Source organism: Lutjanus erythropterus, chromosome 19 (assembly GCF_056507025.1).
Source record: "Lutjanus erythropterus isolate fLutEry1 chromosome 19, fLutEry1.hap2, whole genome shotgun sequence".
Lineage (NCBI taxonomy): Eukaryota > Metazoa > Chordata > Actinopteri > Lutjaniformes > Lutjanidae > Lutjanus > Lutjanus erythropterus.
Window position 1 is genome coordinate 2,485,180 of NC_139335.1, and position 22,167 is coordinate 2,507,346.

Consider the following 22,167-nt stretch of genomic DNA (forward strand, 5'->3'; position numbering starts at 1 on the left):
ACGCTAAAATTGTATTTTTCAGACAGACAAATCAGGAGATAATTAAATTTATTCAAAAACTGTTTCTGTCTTTGCAACACTCGTGATAGTTTCTCTCAGTTCCTGGGTGTCGATGGGATCATGATTATTTATTCCCATAGAAATTCAACATCCATCCAGATTACGTAATCCCATTACATGTAATCCATTACTCCCCTTATGAATTCAACTTTTCATTTGTAAGAGGAATAATGTGTTATTTTTTCTGTCAAAATTGTCAGTTTAAAGTTCCTTAGGGGAACTGCAGAGTCGTGTGATAACAAGCGACCCCTTTCACACAGGCAGTCATGTGTCCCGGTGTTAATATAAAATATTGATTTATAGCCACTTTCAGTTTTAACATTTGTGAATTAGCCCTGAAAGTACTCAAAGCCTCTCACTTTTCATCATGCTAAAAGCTTGCTTTGCTTCACAATACAGTCGTGATTGTTAAAGTGTTGCAACATCCAACAGAATACCAGAGAGATGTGGACGTTTTCAGATCTCTCGTCATTTAAAGGCGATTTGACCAGCAGACAAACGTCACCTAAATACCAGATCAGCTCAATCATAATTTCTTAAAGTGATTCAGATTTTCCAAAGAGGCTGGGCCCTCCAGCGAACTGCATTTGGACACAAAGTGCCAAAGCAAATCAGTTTCATCTCACTGCTTCTTATTAGAAGGGAATATGACGGACCACAATACAATCAAGTATGAGGCTGCAGCGAGGTCTTTCACTTTCCCAGACGTTAATTTCTCCAGGCCATCCCGGGCCGAGGCAGAGCCGCTCTATCACAAGTGTGATCTCCATGCTGCACGGCTCATAAGAAGCAGACAAATTTAGGATATGATAAATTAGCGCTAATATGATACCCTCAGTGTCTGCTGGTTAACATAAAACAACCTCTGAATCTTCACTGGGCAGGCGCTCCTCGCTCGCAGCCCGCAATATCTTGTTTGTCCGGAGCAAGGAACAAAAAAAGCAGCTCATGCAGAATAACACACAGAACGCAGAGGCCAAACTAAATATAAACTCTGCCACCTAAGCTAGAAGAGACGCGAGCCGTTCACGTTTAAAATAATAAAACACATTTCATTTGTTTCAGCGTTCTCCTGTACGCTCTTAGAAATAAGGGTTCCACAAGGGTTCTTCCTGAAGGGCTGAGGTTCTACCCAGAAAGATCTGTTTCCGAAGAAACCTTTTTTTTGGTGAAATGGTTTGTTAAGGGTTCTTTGTAAGACTAAAGGTTCCATTAAGAACCATTTTTGGAAGAGAGGATTGTTGAAATCCACGAAGGGTTCTTTCTACCATAATATAAAATGGTCCTCTGTAGAACCCTTTGTGTGGGTTCTATATAAAGCCCTGGGAACATAAAAAGGTTCTCTGTAGAGCCCACTGAATGTGCTCTAGATAAAACCCTTGGAATATAAAAAAGGTTCTTGGTAGAACCCCCTGGTGGGTTCTAGAAAAAATCTTTGGAACATAGAAAAGGCTTTCAGTAGAACCCACTGGGTGTGTTTTACATATAACACTTGGAATATAAAAATGTTCTATATAGAACCCCATGAATGTGTTTTAGATACAACTCTTCCTGGTAGAACCTCCTGAGTATGTTCTTGATAAAACCCTTGGAATCTAAAAGGGTTTTCAGTTGAACGCCTTTTGTGAGTTCTATAAAAAAAAAAAAATCCTTGGATTAGATTCCTGGTAGAACCCCCTTTATGAGTTCTACATAAATCTCTTGAAATACAAAACGGTTCGCTATAGAACCCTCTAAGTGCGTTCTAGATAAAACCCTTGGAATATAAAAAGGATCCTGGTAGAACCTCCTGGGTGAGTTGTAAATAAAACTCTTTGAATATACAGAGGTTCCTGATAGAACCCCTTAAGTGAGTTCTACATAACTCTCTTGAAATATGAAAAGGTTCCCTGTGGAACCTTTTTGAATGTGTTCCAGATAAAACCCCTGGAGTCTAAAAAACTTCTCAGTAGAAACCCCCCGGTGGTTCCAGATAAAAATCCTTGGAATACAGAAAAGGATCTCAGTGGATCCCCCGGGGGTACTTGTTAGCACCCTTGGAAGGCGGAACCCCCAGACAGGGTTCTGGGTGGAACCATTACACCATGGAAAGGTTCTCTGTAGAATCTCTCATGGGGTTTCTGGGTGAAACCTTTCACGAGTTGTTCCCTTTATGTTGGATTCCAGGTAAAACTCTCTGAAAGGGCCCAAAAAGAGGGTTCTCCTATGAGGACAAGCTGAGGAACCCTTTAAGGTTCTAGTTAGCAGCTTTATTTCTCAGCGTCAGATAGTAATCCTGCCATCGAGACAGTTTCACTATAATCAGCCCATAATAATCCCATCCAGGCCGTCCACAGTCTGCTACCAACCAGCATTAATTTTTAGCCCAGTCTGCTTCTCTCGCCTCATTTTTCCTTCACACTCAGCCCCGTCGTGGTCCCAGGGTAGTCTATCACACTTAGGCTTACACTCTTCACAGGCACTTATAAACATTTAAAGCATGTGACTTAACTGCCAGGCAAAATTGACTTTGGGATGAAAGACCACGGGGGCTTTTAAAAAATGAAAAAGGGGAAATTCTGCATCAGGACACAGAAGCCCCGATTTAATGGAAAACAACAACAACAACAACAAAAAAAATCTGCAGAAGTAGCCGAGTCACGCAGAGGGTTTTCTCTTTTTAATGATTGTGGAGGGAGAGAGGTGGGGGGGGGGTGGAGATGGGAATACAGGGCTATGGCAGAAGGTGCTTATGAATAGTGGGCGGGTGGATGGAGGGTGGTGTTGGGGGTGGGGGTGGTGGGGGGGTATATTGTGCTGGCTGGGAGAGAGGAAGCACCGCACTCCCCCACTTCCTTCCCTCTGTCTCCTCTGCCGGCCTCCTCCGCTGTGTTTGCGCTCCCACCCACCCCCCCCCCCCCCCCCCCCAGCACTGAAAGAAAGCCGGACAGGCACTGGCCTTGCTGGTGAATGAAGCCCTGACGTCAGTTGCCCACACACACACACACACACACACACACACACACACACACACACACACACACACACACACACACACACACACACAAACACACACACACTGTAAGCAGTGTGACTAATAGCGTACTAACGTCCTTTGTGTTGCTTCAGTTATACCTGATTCATGTCTGGCTCCCAGGGGAAGGAGAACCCCAGGTTATTGAAATATTCAGAGACGTTAGATGTTGGTACAGGTGAATCAATGATGCCAGTCGATAACCCCCCCACCCCCACCTCGACAGGGATTTAAGGACAGGGGTGTGTTATGCCAGCACGCTACCAGATTCAGGTGAAAATACCACTATTGTACTCGACATTGATTTTTTCTTTCTCCCTCATATTGCACGCAGCGATTTCCCCACAAGTTTATGTAGAAACATGTTTGAGCCGGCCTACCGATTACCTCAATCTGTGTTTCCTAGATGATATCATTAAGTGGCTGTAATGGGACAAACTGGGGACAGGGAGGAGGTGAATTTGGTTTCACGTGTTGTTCCTTATTATTACTGACTGGTGCAGAGCCCGCTCACACTGTGCCTGCTCAGAACAGGACGAATTCTTGGCCCCTGGTGAGGTTGCTTGCAGTTTTCTCGAGAACCGCTCATCCAAACCCACACAACACCGACTGCTTATGGTTTTCAAAACTTTATATTGCTAATACTGCAAAAGCTTGCCACTGTAGATAATAAAATAAGAGAAAAAAAGAGAAATTAGTATATCAGCACGTTACTAGCTTTTTGGGGGGGCAATGCAAAGTGTTGTTTGGGGGCCCCTAATTTCTAAAACTATAGTGAGGAGATTGCACAACTCTAAGCATGCGTTTAATATTTAAATTCATGCATTTGGTGCACTATAAATGGAAAGATTTGCAAAAAACTAAACTTTTTTTCTCAAATTCAAGTCACAAATCTTAAGTTGACCCCAGCAATTTAAACCTACAGAAAAATGATAATAAATCGACAGCACTAGAGCTCCCCTACATAAAAAAAATCTTCCCTTCAAGTCCTCATGCAGAGCAGTTGTCCTACTATAATGAGACATGTCCAGTTTGCAAAGCTTACAGAGCTCATGAAATCTGAAGATAACTGTGATCGAAGTTCGTAGCTGCAACTTTTATTGTCAGCGGGGAATGTTGCTCTGACCGGGCGCAGCCATCTTCGCAACGCCCCGTCGTTGTAATCAGATTTGTTCCACCTCTCTGCAACACAGAGCGCTGTTTGCCTCCTCTTTCAGAATATACTGATATTCAACATGTCGTGTGTCCAAATTGCACCACACTGAACTTCCTTTGGTCTCCAACAATACATCTGCCAAGTTTGAAGCAGACGGAGATTCTTTGCTTTAAGTTTAGATGTAGTGTTGTCAAAAAAATCAATAAATATTGATACTGAATATTTGAAATAGTCATTCTGGCTCCGACACACACATCCTTGCAGTTGAGTCAGTTTTGCCCTCTTGCATCAAAAAAGGTATCGAATATCAATATTTTTCAAGTTATTATATAAAAATTAGAAATTCCAGTATCGTGACCACGCTAGTTAGATGAAACAAGCCTACAGTAAAAACACCTGGAGCACACACACACTTACACAGACAGACATGACACTGCATGTATCTGCATCCTGCCATATGTTTTACAAGATAATCCAGAGCCCTGTGCACATACAGGCAGTATTTTGAATCCTTATCGAGTCTAAGGAATTCATGCCAAAAGATTTCTTATCACTTTAAACTCACGATCAAACCATTTCTCATCTTGTTAGATAATTACACTGCATCCCAAGTTCACCCCTGAACAAGCAGCAGACAGTATACAAGTCTTTATTAAAGAAGATTATTTGGGCTGCATCGTCTATAAAATGAGACAAAATAGTGAGGGGAAAAAAACACGATGTTTTCACAGTGATTAGACCCGTTTAAATTTGGTTCGGTATCACTTAGACTAATTGTGAGTTTTTGATAATAAACTCCAGAGTGCTTCTTTTTAAAATAGATCAGAATGAGGACTGTGATCAAACAGGAACTATTTTATTTGGAGAATTTTAACCTTCAAGCTGTAGACCAGAACTCTGTGGATCTTTTCATCAAATAATTGATTAGTTGTTTGTCCATAAAATGTCAGAAAAATCACTGTCTCCAAAAGCCTAATGTGAAGTCCTCAAATATCTTGTTTTGTCCACAACCCTGGAGTAAAGACACCAGAAAATATTCACATTTGAGAAGCTGAAATCAGAGAATTTGGGCATTTTTTCCAAAGTTTTTTTTCCCTCATTTGACGAGCTAAGTGCTGCAGCTCTACAGCGACAAAACCCGGTAATTTTTAAACATGAAAGCCAAAAATATGCGCTTTGATTTTAAAACCAGGAAGTGGAGATTTTTGCCTCTGAATGTTTTCAGGCCTGTTGATCTGCGGTTTGTTTGGAGAATAACTTTGAAACTTTTCACATTAGATTTGGTAGAGAGAGCAAATGGCCGAGGAACAAAGGTTTGGATTTTGAGGCAGATCCAGGATTCTTGTTTGTGAGGACATTTTTTGAACATTTCAGTTTATTCCTCATGAATGAATAGACGCACACATAGCACTATCACTGTCTGTCACTGTGTGTATTCTAGTACATATCTGGGTCTACATGCCGATAAGAAATATTATACAAATTGGTGAACAGATTGCGTGGTCTTGGCAAAGGTGTGGGACGTTGATGGCACGCCAATATGTGTATTTAAGAATTTCTTACCAATTTCTTATCATTTTCTTCATCTACTTCTGGTCACATACATATATTAAAGGAGCAATATGCAATAATTGCACAAGTTCAGAACCAAAATTGAAATTTCAAAGAAGCACATTGTTGTCAGAGAAGCAGGCATTTCATCTTAGTATGTTCCCTTAATCTCTGGTTTATGACAGTGAATATATTACAGATTTCTCCTTTAAGATTCATTTTTGATGGAAGCAAAATCCTCAAAGTCCTATTTACTTGTAAATACCTGCACTAAACTGCAATATAATGGGTTAAAAATAATTCCTTGATCTAAAATTATCACAAACTTGAGAAGTATAATGTCACATAAAACACAGAGTTTTTTTTTTCTAACGTTGGTTTTAATGCTTCTGTTGTGATAAATATATCATATCCATAATAAAGCAGTAAATGCATTTCTGATGTCTTATCTGATGTCTTATGCTGCCTTGTTAGCACTTGAGCTAATCTGTCATTTTGTGCTGAATGTACAGAAGGTCAATTGAGCTTATGATTGTCTGATAAACTATTAATTAGACGGAAACTCCTCCTCGTTTCCTCCCTGTTTACTTATTAAGCTTCTTAATGTGATCTCACGACAGGACACGCAGCCTCAGATGCTGTCACACTCTCACATTTTAATGCGACAACAAACGGTTTAGTTTTGGTTATTGGAGCAATATTACAATAAGTGCTTATTTTTAGAAAGCGGCACAACAGCCTGATGAGGATTCTTAAACCGGAGCATTCAGCGTTCCACATTTTAATCACCACTCATCCTTGTCAAATAGGATATACCGCAGCCCCCCTCTGCACTGTATTTGTCTCCTACCTCGCCCTCCCACTCAAAATGTCCAAAGACGCGCCGTTGCTCTCATTAGGATGCAGGATGCACAGAGGAGCCCTGATCTATTCAGAATTGCTCCTACAGGAGCGGGGACCTCCTCCCCCCCTTCAGAAGGGGGCCAAGAGCTGCAGATTAAAAGTCACTGTGTTCATCACCCTGCTAAAGCGCTCCTATTAACAGACATTACATTACCTACCCCACATGTTCAAATCCCTTACTGGGGGCTTCAAACCACTTGTCATTACATGCTGGGATAAAAGTCTTTTTAATGTTAACATCTTCACATTCCCTACACCAGCTCTCAACTTCAAATAAAATCCACTTATTACTGTCCGTTCTGTGGCGCTGCCTGGTCGGGACGCCGATTTCCTGAACAATTAATCCGTATTTAAGGTTGTTAAGTGTGTTGATACACTCAATTCCTGCATGCTGGGGGGGGGGGGGGGGGGGGGGTTCAAAGCCAGCAGCTAATCAAAATGTCTCTCAGCCATTTACAGAGCAATGTAAACTGCACAGTTTTTGGGTTGCTCTAAAACCCTTTCCCTGTGTTTCGGAGCTGAGCGTTTGTTGCTCCCAGCTGTTTTGGAGAGGAGGACGACTTGGTTCAGCATTTCTGTTTCACGCTGCCCTCGCTTTCCTTTTTTTTTTTTTGCTCCAGAGAGACATTGAGTGTGTGTGTGTGTGTGTGTGTGTGTGTGTGTGTGTGTGTGTGTGTGTGTGTGTGTGTGTTTTTGTAGTTTTTTTTTCTTTACGGAGGTCAAACTGTGGCGTGTCAACTCTGGCTCCATGTGCTGTGTGTTCGGTGACATTTCTGTGATGGGGTCAGTTTCTGCTGCAGTCAGTGTGTGTGCATCTCATGATATCAAAAAGTTTCTGTAATATATCTGAGAGTAGAAGCTATACAGGACTGTGTGTTCTTTATATCACTCATATGAGCAGAGTTTGGAAGGTTGTTTTAACCGTCTGATGCACAACATGAGTTGAGTTTTCTATATCTTTGCAATAAATTAATTTTGTCACTCAGCATTCCAGGTGTTCCACAGTTAACCTGTCTGATCATGGCAAATCTGATGTTCATTTTTCCTTTCTTACTCTTTGAATAAAAATTATTTTTGCATCACTACCCCTCTAATAAGTCTAAAAAGACCTGTATTCTTTTCTTACACAATATCATACATTGCTATGTTTTTTAAATAAATGTATTTTATCATTTAATATTCCACGTATTCACTAAATATCTTGTTTTTTTATTACCACTAATCATTATTTTTGTGGCAGATGCTATTAGCACCCAGATGTCAGGTTTCCTAAAGTAAACCAAGTAGTTTTAGTGCCTAAACATAAATCTAGGAGACACTGAACCCTCACCTCCCCCGAAGAGGAGAAGGGACAGTTGGTTACCCAGAGGGTGATGCAGAGGGTGATGGGGTGAAACGCTGCAATATGTTAGTTTGTATTTTACTTTTTTCTCCACAAGCATTCGGTGACCCTCCATATATGATCTCGCGACCCCCTTTGGGCTGCAGACCCCCAAGTTGAGAACCACTGTTCTAAATCACAGCTAAACGAATGATTTTATCCAAATTATTATTATAGTTAATCTTTATTCTTTTTAAAATCACACTTGCCTACATGGGCCAGTTTGACACATGCATGTAAACCTAACACAGTAATACATAAAACATATTTTTTGTCATAAATTAAGGAAGTAAAATGACAATAATGCTTTGTGTTTATCAAAAACAAGATATTTAAAGAATGTTTAGAATATGAAATGAAATGATTTCAAAAGAAAGAAACACTGACCAGTGCATGAAATCACACAGGAACTGAAAACGGGTCATTGCAGACCCGTGTTGTGCATTAGAAGAGGTCTGAATATCTTGTGCATCAAAGGGTTAAAAATCCGTTCTCTCTCAGGTTCAAAGATGAAGGCAAGAAAAAAATACAAGTACACATTTCCAGACTTCTCAGCAGATTTTTCTGACCTTATTTGACATGTGGCTTTCTCTTCCCACTTGGTATCTTTGCCCAAACAGGCTTTATATTTGTGATTCTCAAACCCGCCTTTGGAAAACTTGCGTTTTGTGACTGTTGTGTCCCGCGCAGGAAGTTGGATGACGTTCTACTGTCAAACATCTCAGCCCAAAGAGGAAGTAAAGTAACTGATGCTACTAATACTGAAATGGCTCACAGGCTCTTTAAACAAATCAGGGGAGTTAAAAACCAAGCAGAGGAGTAAAACTCAATTTAAAATGAAATTCATTACAATTAAAATAGTGAACAAAGGACGGTACCACTCAAATGCATTGTGCTAAATTATTAAATTAACTAATAAAATGCTAAGAAAAAAAGAAAAAAAGAGGTAAAATGAGACCCAGGCCTTTAAAAAAACACTAAAAAATGTCTGCTTAAATTAGAAGGTAAACCACATCACTGCATAACTAATATACAGCTCTTTCCACAGGGATACAGAGCAGCCGAGCAGCCGAGCAGCTGAGCAGCTGAGCAGCCAGCCAGCCAGCCAGCCAACGGGGGAAAAAGTAGGTTGGTCCTGCGACCTGCTTCCCCAGAGAAAAAATTTACCCATAAAAGTGCAAATTAATTATGACATATTTCACTGAGTTTGTCTACCAGATTGTAAACATGTAGTGAATTATTGTTACAGAGAATTCTTGTGCGTTTTAGCCCACACAGTCTGTAAGCAGCTATTAGCATTTAAAACCGTCACTATTTCTGACTGATTCAGAATTTTTGGAATTAAGATTCATTAAAACATGATTTAGGGCGTCTGACATTAACTTGCATAATTGGTCAAGAGTAAAAAATACAAATTTAAGGTCATTTTAAACTGTAAAATTACAGTGTGATGCATTTTCCTCACATGACACAGGCCTGTTACTTTGACAACTTCACCTGTTTTAGATAATTCATTCATTTGGAAAATGCAGAGCTCTGAGCGCTGCTCCAAATGCCATGAAAAACTTTTTCTTTTGTTTTTTCTTAGAAATTCTTAATCTTATATTTTAGAAAACAGAATAGGGGCAATAGTCTTTTGCCCCATACTTATCCACACCTGGAAGTTACTAAAATAAAATTCCATACGTTACAAACTTTACATTTTCTGAAATAATGCATAGATTTCTACACATGCATCTGTTTGATTTTCTGCTTACGAGCTGCATTTGTTGAGAAAGAGAAACGTTTTTTGTTTGGATAAAACTGGAGTGTTTTTCCTTCTCTGACGCTTCTTGTATTATTGATGCATTAAAGCGATTGTTCTACAACCACTTATGATAATACTGAAGTATAACAGCAGCATAACAACAGTTGGCTGTCAAGTTCAAATGATACTTCTAATAAAATATATATTTGCCTCATCTAGGTGGGATTTTCCAGCAAATTCTGTTGCTTGTGAATGCAGTGATATTTGGCAGCAAATGATCGGACCTCACATTTCGGAGCATTTCATCAACACGTGAACACATCACCAGTTCGGTGTCTTATGTTTGTTAGAAGTCTACACTTAAAACGTTGTTTACCATAAAAACTTTAATAAACATCGGATACACATCCATATTTTTTCAATATAATCGATGACTTTCAGCCAGTGGTGGAATGTAATCAGGTACATTTACTCAAGTACCGTACTTTTCTTTTCATGGTACCTTCTGTTTTATTACATTTATCTGACAGCTTTAGTTACTAGTTACTTTACAAAATTAAGATTTTTTCTCACAAAACATATGAAGAGTTTATGAAAAATGATGTTTTATTATAATTTAAGATAAAATAAGATATACTTTTTTGTTCCTGTGGTGAAATTTGGTATGGAAGTGACAATAGTGCTACAAACAGCTGCAATCAGCATGAATAAAAGACATGGCCAACAAAGCAGTGCACAACACCGGAAGAGATTAAACTACCCAACAGTTAAAGGACCAGTGTGTAGGATTTAGGGGCATCTAGTGGTGAGCTTGTAGATTACAAACAACTCCCCTCAATCTCCCCTTCCAAGCATGTAGGAGAACCGCTGCAAAACTTGCAAAAAATGCAACAGACTGCATCTGGAGGCAGTGTTTGGATTGTCTGTCCTGGGCTACATGGTGGTGCAACATGGTGGAGTCTGTGGAAGAGGACCTGCATCCTCTGCACCCCCATCAATTGCACACACTCGACTTTTAAGTACAACTGAAACTGATTAGTCAATCATTTAAGTCATTTGCCATGAAAAAAAAATCATGCATCACAAAATTGAGGCTTTTCTTTCTTTTCCTGCAGAGTACTTTTACTTCTAATAGTTAAAGAGCAATTTATTTATGGATTTGAAAAGGGATAATGTGCATCAATCAGATGTTGTTAGGCACAATAGAATAACAAAAATAATATAATGTGTTCAATGGGTACAATAGTTGAAGACATAATATGCTGTGGTAAAAAGTGACAAAACAGTTAAACCACACCTGCATTTTCCTTCTATGCACCATGGGTACGGGACAGTCAATAAAAAGATCTTAAATTAGATCCACTTGTATCTGTTTATGAATTTAAGGCATCATAAAGAACATGATGATGGAGACGTGTGTCTGTTTTTCTTCAGAGGCCTCTATGTTTGAATAGCTGTTGTTTTATTGTGGATTGTTGTTTATTATGCCGTCCCTCCAGGATTTCACAGGCCTTTTTGGAAAAGAAAGTTGCAATTTTTTGGTAGAATTCATTAAAAATCAAAGACAACTTGTTCCAGGGAGAACAAAGCTGCACTTTGTCCTGAATGTTCTAACTAGCTTCACCAAAAAAGGCTCAGAATTACAAAAATGATAAAAATCTGCTTTATGCGTAAATGAAGAAGCGCACCTGAGGGGTATTCGACAAAGAAGTAAATCTTTTTGGAGCTCAAACTAAAAAACAGCACCAAATTATAAAATAAAAGCACACAGAGCGTTGATAAAAGTCAATTATAACAACAGATGTGTTCAGAACCCATGACAAAACAAAAATATATATTAATGCAAAAAAATAGTGAATAATAAAACAAAACATTGAGTCGGTTCATTGAGACATACATGGATAATGTTTGTGCAAGGGTCTACTGTGATTGGTCGAACTCACGGCAAGCTACGATGATCAGTCAAATTTGTGGAAAAGCTGCAGAGTTTGGACAAAATTGCAAAGTCACACAGAATTCACAGGGATCGGTTGAATTTGCGATAATTGTTGCGACCGCAGCGTCGCAGCTTCCTGGAGGGATTGATTATGTTGTATTGTTGCACTTTAAAATGTTGTGATTGGCTGCTACCTTGGCGAGGTCTCTCTTGTCTCAGTTGGACATCCTGCTTAAATAAAGATAAAATAAAGTCAAATAAATTGACTGAATGCATCTCAATAATCCATTTCTTACAGTTACAGTTAAATGATGATGAGGACTGATACTGATCACTGAGGTGATTCTCTGATTCTCCTGACCAAACTCACAGACTCACTCACTTCAGTAACATTGTCAGTGCAGGATTTGTACTTGTAAGCATTTTTTTACAGTGTGGATCTAAATTCTTCCTACACGACTGCTTTGGGTGCATCATGGAAATCTGTGCAAACTAATTTTAACGTCATACAGTATCAGTGTATTAGTTACATGGAGAATGTTTTGCAGCAGCACAAAGGATACGGGGCTTGGCAGTTAAACTATTTACACATGCTCCCACGCACATTGTTTGTGCTACGCCAGATTTGATGTTTAGCACCGTGTTAGACTACAGTTACATTTCTGAGACTCTGGAGGAGCGTTTCCTTCAGAAGCATTCATTTATTTGTACCATTTGCACTGTTAAAGAGGTAATAGTTTGCACTATTTAGGTGGTGCAGAGTGTGCAATCTTACAGTATATATTATAGTTAACATTAAGTCACACACTCGACCGAGCTGCTCCACCTGAGCACCTTCAGAGAGCAAACACACTCGTTTGTTATGAGAATAAGTAATGTGATTACAAGTATTACTCTACTACTCAAGGTTAAGGTCATCAGGATATAGGATTGCACAGGGAGATGGAGATGTGGCCTCAACTCATGTTGCATAGTTTTTTTTTTTGTTTTTTTTAAGTGAGAATAAAGGAAAGAAATGTTGAGAATGAAAAGATAGAAACATATTTTAAAAACTGACCTCACTGTTACAACAAAAACAAAGAACGGTTCTGACTCTTTAAAAGTTCGTACAGTAAAGATCATCAAAACCTTCACAGCTATATTTTGGATTTTATAGAGCATTTTGCACAGGAATTACAAATGAAATGATTAGACACAGAGTAGAAAAAAAGGCTCTCCACAATAACTTCCTGTTGAGTTTGACGTCATCGTTTTGCAATTTGCAGCTGTTAGAAAAACATGCCGGCATCGATAAAAGTAACTGATGAGCTCAGGGGCAAACAAATCGAATATTGAGGGGAAAAAAGAGCAAAATATAACTAAATCAATGGAAGAATTCAATTTTTTTTCTCTGGATGCCGAACATAGGCGGACTGCTGGGGGCAAGAAAAAAAACACCACAAAGACGACACAGTTTCCCTGCCGTCATGTCACACCTGATATCATATCTGAGTTGTCACAGTACCAGAATTTTAAACTTCAATAATCAATACTACTAGTTTAGACAAAGAACGATGCTTGATGCTTCTTTAGATACCAAGACAAAACTTAAAAAGTTCTAGGCACAGTAAAAATGTTAATTTTCTTTCTTTTTTTTTAAACAACAACCCGTGTACAGCACTGGTACAGGAAAAGTCTCTGAACAAGATGAACGACAGGCAGGACAATAAGGACTGAACGGAAGTCATAAATCAGCACTTACATTCAATAAGATGAAACGTTAATATCATATTGTTTTTATTACTTTGACGTCCTTATACCATACAGATCTTTTTAAAGAAGAGTTTGAACATGCAAAAGTCAGCTGTCAGGTCATAAAACCAATAATCTGTTGAACTTTGCAAAACAAGACTTGATAGTTTAACAACAGCAAAGGCAACGGTACAAAAGAAAAAATGTTTAAATTGAAAAATTGAATCTAATCGTGACCTTAAAGTCAAAAGTCAAATCAAATCATGGATTTGGAGAAATATGACACCCCTAATCTTTAGTGTAAAAGAGAGGCAGTGCAAAGAATACAGCACAAGACTTTAATAAAAAAAAATGCGGCAATATTCGTAATAATACTGATGGCACTGTAATAAATCAATAACCCAACATTGTGATGGTGTCATATTGCTGTACATTGTTGCACATTGCACTGAATCAACAAGATAACATCTAGGATGCACAGAGGAAAAAGGAGTTGTGCACCATCAGCAACACTCTGCAGTGTACAGCAACAGATTTTACACTGTAACACGACTCGGTGTTTAATTAGGATTTCAGAGGTGAAAAAAAGGGAAATAAACACTCAGACAGTGTGGTGCAACATGTGGAGCAGAGGTGGCTACGCTTTAATTATGTGTCCATCTGTCTGTGTCTCCTGCTCCATGACTGTACTCAAGACCTTACAGTTTTACGTGTAAATGGCTGTCTGTCTCCAAACAAACAAACAAACAAACGGCGTGTGCGTGCGTGCATGCGTGATAAGAAACACTCCGCTGGCCTCCATCCATTCAGGCCTCGCCCCAGCCTTCTCTATGAGTGACACACTGACTAATACACAGACAGATAAACACTCACACTGACAAACACGATAAGGCTTTGCCCACGAAACACTGACATGGACTGACTGATGGACGTCTCCATGGAGACCAGTCACCAAGACTGACACAATGTCTCTCGCAGCCGAGCGCCGTGCCAACTAAATCAGAGAGGTGAGGGAGGGGAAAGGAAAGAAAAGGAGGAGATAAAGAGTGGAAACACAGTGTGTGGCACCAGAATGATCACAAAGCAGCGGTGAAATATTCCAGCGTGTGTGGCTGCGGTGCAGACCTGGTCTAACGGGCCACGTGACCGTCTTCGCTGCCCTTCGATCTGCTCCTCTCACACCTCAGCTTCACCCCATCACTCACACCTCTCCATCACTCCCCCCATCACTCTTTTCTCCTCCGCGTCTGCTCCTCTCTTCGCCCCCTTCCCTTTCCTGCACCTAAGGCATGTTTATTTCCACACCTCACCTCCTCTGCTGATTTCTCCACCCTTCTCCTCTCTGCGGGTTCTTCTCTCCACCCCTCTCCTCTCTCGCTCCCTCTCTCCCACGCTGTGCGAAATGGAAGCTCTCACAGAGACCTGAGGTTGCCATAGTAACCTGCCATAGTAACCACTCACCATCTTGCGTGTCTCCGTCACGTCGGCGGGGGCTCGGGGCGTCCGCGGCCCTGCTCTGCAGCTCCCAAAGCGGGGCGTCAGTTCAGTAAACCCTGCAGTGTGATGGAGAAGTCCCCGCATCCAATCTGTCTCACAAAACTTCCAAACGACAACATTTCTGAGCGAGCCGATGACTGATAACTGACAAAACAAGTGCGATCTGCAGGTCAGATTGATGTATTATTAGACGTGGGTCACCACAGCCACACAGCTGAGAGGAAAACTGTCTCTGAATGCTCCGAATAGGCTTTTATGGCTCCCAACTTTTAACAAAACAATTTAAAGGAGAAATCTGTAATATATTTACTAAAATAAATCATAAAATAACCGTGATATCATCAGAGATTAAGGAAACATGTCAAGTTGAAATACCAGCTTCTCTGACAAGGATGCTACAGCTGCTGTGTCCTTTCAAATTTCTATTCCAGGCTGGAATAACTGTTTTAGTTTGCCCTTTTCAGATTAATTAAAGTTCAAATTAATGCTGAATGTTTGCCAAATAAGTAAATGTCTGTTTATGAGTTGTAAGAAATTATTAATAATCTTTTAGAAGGAGTAGATGTTTATAACACTTAAATTAAGAAAAATGTGAATGGAGTTTGGCAGAAGTCAGGCAGCCACTCACTCCACACTCCAGAGTGTGTATTTTCAGGGCAGTGGGCTTTTGTTCTCAGGATAACAGACTAAACTTTACTTTGACAGCAGATCAACTGACAGTGTAGGACTTGTCATTTGTTATTGCCAAATTACAATGTTGCACTAGTCTTGCACTCCTGCAGTGTTCCTGCAGCCTGCCTGAGCTTCATCGAGTCCGGACAGAAGGAGCTGGGGGGAAATAACTCACTTCAAGCATAGATTGTATATCGAATATATGTTGTTGTTTTTTAATCATACTTAAATTATTAATAATTCTTTTTTTGCCTTTCTGTTATTCAAATTTCTTAAACAAATGTGTCACTATTACTGTTAATGTCATTATTGCTGTTTGCTTTTGGGGTGCTGGGATTATGGGGTGGGAGGGATATGCAGTATCTTTTAAGTTGTTGTTGTCTATACTTTTGTAAAGTAACTACTATAAGGAACTACAAACTGATAAATAAAAAGTATAAAAAAGACTGTATATTAAATAGGATTTTAACCTATTTAATGTGACTGCTGCGCTCATTTTTGCACTCATACTTGCAACAGATTTCTCCTTTAAACAAAAAGATCAAATTAGGATTCACTTGAGCTTCAGGTATAGTAAATTGCACACCTTACCATACCAGTTAACAGCAGTTTGTTTCAATAGTCCACACAGGGAAATCTGAGCCTGAACGCCTCATTGCTGCACCACCCAATCCAAAGCTACCACAAGAGAAAAGTGCAAGAGGGGCAAAATATATAAATAAACTAGTACAACTGAGTCAACACTCTACACATATCGTGGAGGGAGAGTCTGGGGAGCGGGAAAACAAACAGTGAAGGCATGTACAGGTTCACGTGATGGAACCGAGAGTAATCATCCTAACCATGCTGCCGAATCTGTGATTTATCACTGCGATGGCGCGTAGCCTCACTAACTACCTCCTCTGAGGCTGTTAGCGGCCTCCGGGGACCACTGCTGGCATGTCTCATCACCCTCCTCTGGAGCCACCATCTCACCGTGACATCGGCACCCCCAGCGCCACCCCCACCCCCACTCCCATGCCCTGCCATCACCCCCCACCCCCTAAAAGTACGACAACCTCTATCCACATCCAAAAAGGACGTTTGATTATGTGTCATCTTGTGCGACAGTGCGCCCACGCTTCTCTCCAGGCGTCTCATCGTGATCTCTCAGAGCGCCGTGGAAACCAAACCTGTCTGTGTCAGGCTTGAATCACAAGGAGTGGGAAAAAAAAACACAACAACAAGGAGATAAAAAAAAAAAACTGTTAAGCATCACACTTTGGTCATCAGGGTTATAATTTCATGTTTACTGCTTCTGCTGCCATCTACATCATCAATATTTATACTGTCATCATCATCAGCATCAGTATGCCACTACTGTTGTGCCTCCAGCCAGCGCAGCAGCCAGTCAGTGAGGCAGACAGAGGAAAGGCCCCAGCCTGACTCTGCAATGCTGTATTGAGCTCTTATGCCGTCACTGACCCGAAACAAACTCCCTCAAGACTCTGAGCTTGGATGCAGCCAAGCCGGCAGTAGCTGCAAAGCATGGTGGTCACTGAGGCCTGACCGCCTTCATTACCCAATCACATTTACTAATACTTAATCTAACCAGGAGAAGATAATATCGCTCCTCTTTGCCAAACTCAATATGAGACATGCAGGGCTGACCGCTCTCTCTGGCCAGCTCATTTCAAACAGCATAAACTGAGCCGCGTCCCGACTGCTACTGCGATGACTCGCTACTTTTGACCATCTTTACTAACACATGATTGGGTATTTGGCCGAGCGCCGCCAGACAGCTCTCTCCCACAGCGCGTTCATGCGCTCACGAGGAGGGAGGAGGAAAGGAATCGCCTCGGTCCATTTTTCAGGCATCCCTCTCCACTTTAGGTCATGATGAGAATATATTCCTCGGGGAAATCTCACCATTTCTAATTATGTCAAATCAATGGATTATAGCATTCATTTTGTGTCATTAACCATTGCCATTCTTCCAACTATTATTCAATAATTAATGCGCGGACAGTCATCATGATCCCCGAAGGGCCAACACCCAGGCCTGGACGGGAGACTCAATCAAACCAATCATGGCTAATTATATCCACCCCGCCATCATAGGCAGCGTCGCATTTCTGCTGTTGATGGGTCAGTGCCCATGCGCTCCCAGCCCCCTGGTCACCGAGATTCAAATTGTGCCATATCATGCGCAAAAACAGAATCTCAGATTTCCATGCCCAGGTTCAGTCATGGCGTGAGCACGTGGCGACCGGCAGGGACATGTGTGATACGATCCCAGCGTCTCAGATGGGGGGTGGGGGGGGGGGGCTCATCATCGTGCTGCATTATTAAGAGACAGCCGGAGGTTGTTCCCACAATTTTCAGCCTCTCATGGCTGATCAGCGGCTCTCTCCTCACCCTTCAACCTGTGTACATCAGCAAGTCGTGCAGCCATCAATCAATGACACCCGCGCCCTATGAAGAGATCAGCGACCAGCTTGCCCTGATTAGAGCAGTTTTAGCGTCATCTATAATCTCTGTCTCCCTCTTGCTCTCTGCCATGCACAGAAATGAGTGTATGTACATAAACACATATGCACGCACAAACACACACTCACACAGACACCAAATTTAGGGCAACAGTTACTCTCTTTGCATTCTAATGTAGCAGCAGAGACGTCCCTCAGAATTAATGCAGTCCTTTGTCCTTTTATGTACAGTAAGGGGACGAGGAAAGGCAAACTACACTTTAACCAGATTGAAAGCATCCTGGCTTTGTTGGAGAGACGTGCAAATCGTTGACATTGGGCGATATTTTAGGGGGTAATCATTTATATGCCGGACTCCTCTTGCGCCCTTTCCCACCTCGCGTGTTTGTTTTGGGAGGATTTGCTGTGACTTTTCCTCATCTCCTCTGGAAATAATCCGCAATGGCTCCACAATTCCAGCAGCGTCGGAGCGGCGGGGGGCTGAGCATTATCTCAAAGTCACACCTTCCCTCTAGGCCAGGTGTGCAGGTGTAATTTACCATGTCCCTGTTAACCTGCTTGCTTGTTTTCATCAAGCTCATCGGCCATGCATAAGTGGTGTGCCTCGGAAATTAAAGAGCAGCCTGGCCTGATTCCTCAAATGACTGAAATCGCTCAGCCGGTGCTTAATTTGCGACACAGGAAGGAGTCAGCCCTCGGTTTTGTGGGACACGTGTGTCTCTGTGTTGAAATTAACGGTTGACAGTTAAAATTAGTGAGATGACCGCTCGCTTTATTCCCTTTCTAAAGTCAGTGAAACAGGTGAAAAAGTTCAGGGATTCTTCTTCTACAGCTCAGCTGCTGGAAAATAAAAAGTAGATCGGGTTTATTTAACGTCCAGTGTGTAAGATTTAAAGGGATTTACTTGCAGGTTATACTAGAATAATTTAATAAAATATACATGAGTCTTCTTCTATGGACGCCGCCGTGTTGCACCGCCATGTTTCTACAGAAGCCCAGAGTGGACAAACTGAACACTGGCTCTAGTTTAGGGTTGTAAACTTTGTGCATTTTCCTTAACTGATAGTTGAAAATGCTAACAATCAATTAATTATTAATAACTGAGAAGATCCCAAACATGTTTCTCTGTTATTTTTTCTCATTTCAAGTTTTAAGTTTCCTTATTCAACAAATGTCTCTGCCAGGGAAACCGAGGTGCAATTACTGCCATTTCAGGACTATTGATTAATTATTGATTAATACATTTTTAAACGGTTGAATTCTTAATGGTGATTAATTGATTAATGATTAATTATTAACATCCCTATTCTAGAGTCGGCCTTTTGTGTTTTTCATGAGTTTCCTGGCCACTGTAGGTTCTCCTATACGGTTTTTAATTTAAATTTGATTTCATTTCATTTCAAACCTGTTAAAAAGATAATAAAATAGAATATACAAGAACAGATTAAAGTAACAAAAGAATTTAACAGCGAACATTCAGCAGAAATAAATAATTAATGTCTGAAAAGGAGGGGGAAGAAGTAGAGATTTATCAATTCCTACCCCCCTTTTTTATTTTATTTTGGCCCCAATTTTTACCAAACACAACTCAATCAAATGTAAACATCATAACACGGCAAGAGCAAATATTCTCCTACATGCTCAGACAGAGGGAGTGAGAACATGTGTCTGCAATCTGCAAACTCAACATTGAATTCTACATACTGGTCCTTTAATTGTATAAAGTGTGTTGGATGATTTGAGTTCTCTTACAAGGTGACATAAAATCTGTACAGATGTCTTTCCTCGGGTCGACCACCAGTGGAAGAGTCAGAATGTGGAGCCTGTTACAGGCGCAGAATCCTTAAAGGGGGAATAAACTGAATAAAACATTCCACCTGCATCCCATTAACTAATCTGTGTTAACCTTTCCTGCTGAATCATGACATTGTTCAATTTTAATAACATGCATATTAGGTCAAGAGGTGTCGTGACTTTGATCCTTCAGGACTTAAAAGGAGATTTGACCTAAGCGATAGACTTCCAGGCCTTCACTAATTCTGTACAGCTTGTCCCTGAATTTCTCTGCCACCAAATTCCCAAGAATGAGACCTGTATGAATTCACGTCCCTCTGTCTGTAAAGCCACATCACAGACGCCACACAGACCGCCTTCTTATTTTGGTTTCTCATGAATTCCTGCCTTTCGGTGACTTCCGTGGCCAACTTCGAATTGGTTTTGGCTCGGGTAGCGCTTCGGTTGGGGAGTGGTAGGAGGGCAAGGCGAACAAAATCCACTGCCATTTTGGCCTCGCTTTTGCAGCACTGAGACGTCTTGATATTTTGAAGCGGCCGCCCTGAGCCGGAGGACCTCGCCTTTAAATGTGATACCATGTGACAAGCCTCTCATGAAGCCGAGGCCCTCGCGGTGACTGGTGCTGCTGTACAGTTTGTAATCAGCTGAGAAAAAGAGGCCTCACTACTTCACTGTTGAACATTAAGGCCTACGGTGTGATTGGATAAAATACATACTTTTACAGGCAACATAAAAACTTACCATCCTCTTAAAGTTTTACGTCTGTAGGCCTATTTTGGATCTAATGGAAAGAATGCTCTGTGCAGCGAGGGCTCATAAATGGTATGTGTCATGGTCATTCACTTGACGGTTGAGCTACGATGGTGTAGAAGTTTACAGGTACTGTAACGAGCATTAAATCTAATACGGCTGCATGAATAAAAATCACAGGACATAAAATGCAAGCAGCAAAACAGTAGAGCTTAATCAGCCTGTGGGGATAACAAAAATTTTAAATGACACCAGCCATCTTACAGTAATGTGTTGAACAAAAATGCCCCACAGCACTCCTCCTGAATTTCCTTAAAAGTGGCCATACTGTGCTTTTTGGGTTTTTCCCACTTCATTAATGTGTTATACAGTTTTTTTTTTTTGGGCATGTAACAGGTCTGCAAAGACCAAAGTCCATGCCTGAAATACCTCGTTTGTAATCCAGCCTTTTTGTTCTGTAATTTGATGACATCACAATGTAACACCTTTGCATTATGCAGGGATAGTTTGGACCATACTTTGAAGGGGACTGGAGCCTAAAAAGACCAGGAGCTAACGTGGACAAAAGCTGAATAGACAGGATGGACCACGATGGGACCTAACCTTCGGAAAAAATACGAACTGACATCCACGGTGAGAGACAAATATTGCTTTGATCGGGTTTAAATAGTGCCACAAATGACATATATATTGTTTCTCGATTTAAAAGAAAATTTTATACATCAAGAAAGTCACAGTTTGTCGTTTAACTGTTGAAGTATATGACTATGAAGATACATAAGTAATAAGACTACAATAAAGCTAATGTTAGCTGCTGAAGGCACGATAATGTTTCAATGGACATTGTTAGTGGTGCTCATGACGTATATTCTGCCAGACGAAAGATACGACAAACTTTCTAGTCTTGTAAAATTATTTTTAATCTGACAAACACTATATATGTAATTTCTAACATAATTCAAACAGGACATTGACTTTGGCAAGTATGAGAAAAATAATAAACCTGTTCTAGTAGAAAGTAAAGCTTGAAAATGAGCCCAAAATGGCCAGTTTCAAGGTAGAATCAGTGGGATTTACCTGAGCTGTCCGTAAACACACCGGAAACATACCAGGATGTCAAATGCTGACGTTCTGGCTTGGTAAAGCATCCTGAGCACAGCAAAAGAATGAAAATAAAGGAAACACAGGCAGAGTCTGCAGATACAGCCACCACACATGAGGGCCATATGTGATGACTGAAAGGGATTATGCTCATATGAGTCCGTACATTGTTTTTTCAGGAAAATGTTGCGTATTATACCTTTAAATTCTCCTTCAGCTCCTTCCTCACACTGACATGTGCAAAAACTTGCAGTGTTGGAGGGGGCTCTCAGTGCATTACCCCCTACATCCATCCCTCTTTATTAGAGCCCATACACACAGCTCAACACCCTCCCACCCCTCTCTCTTGTCTAATCCTGCCCCAGTGCCCCACTTCACCTTCCAACACCCCATTAATAACTTATTCT

The 22,167-nt window shown here is 40.8% G+C and overlaps 1 protein-coding gene across 1 annotated transcript in view; it reads right to left on the reverse strand.

The window, feature by feature from the left end:
• Positions 1-22,167, reverse strand: part of lrrc4ba (leucine rich repeat containing 4Ba) — a 54,741-nt gene that overhangs the window by 31,492 nt on the left and 1,082 nt on the right. The gene's annotated exons all lie outside the window — the stretch shown is intronic.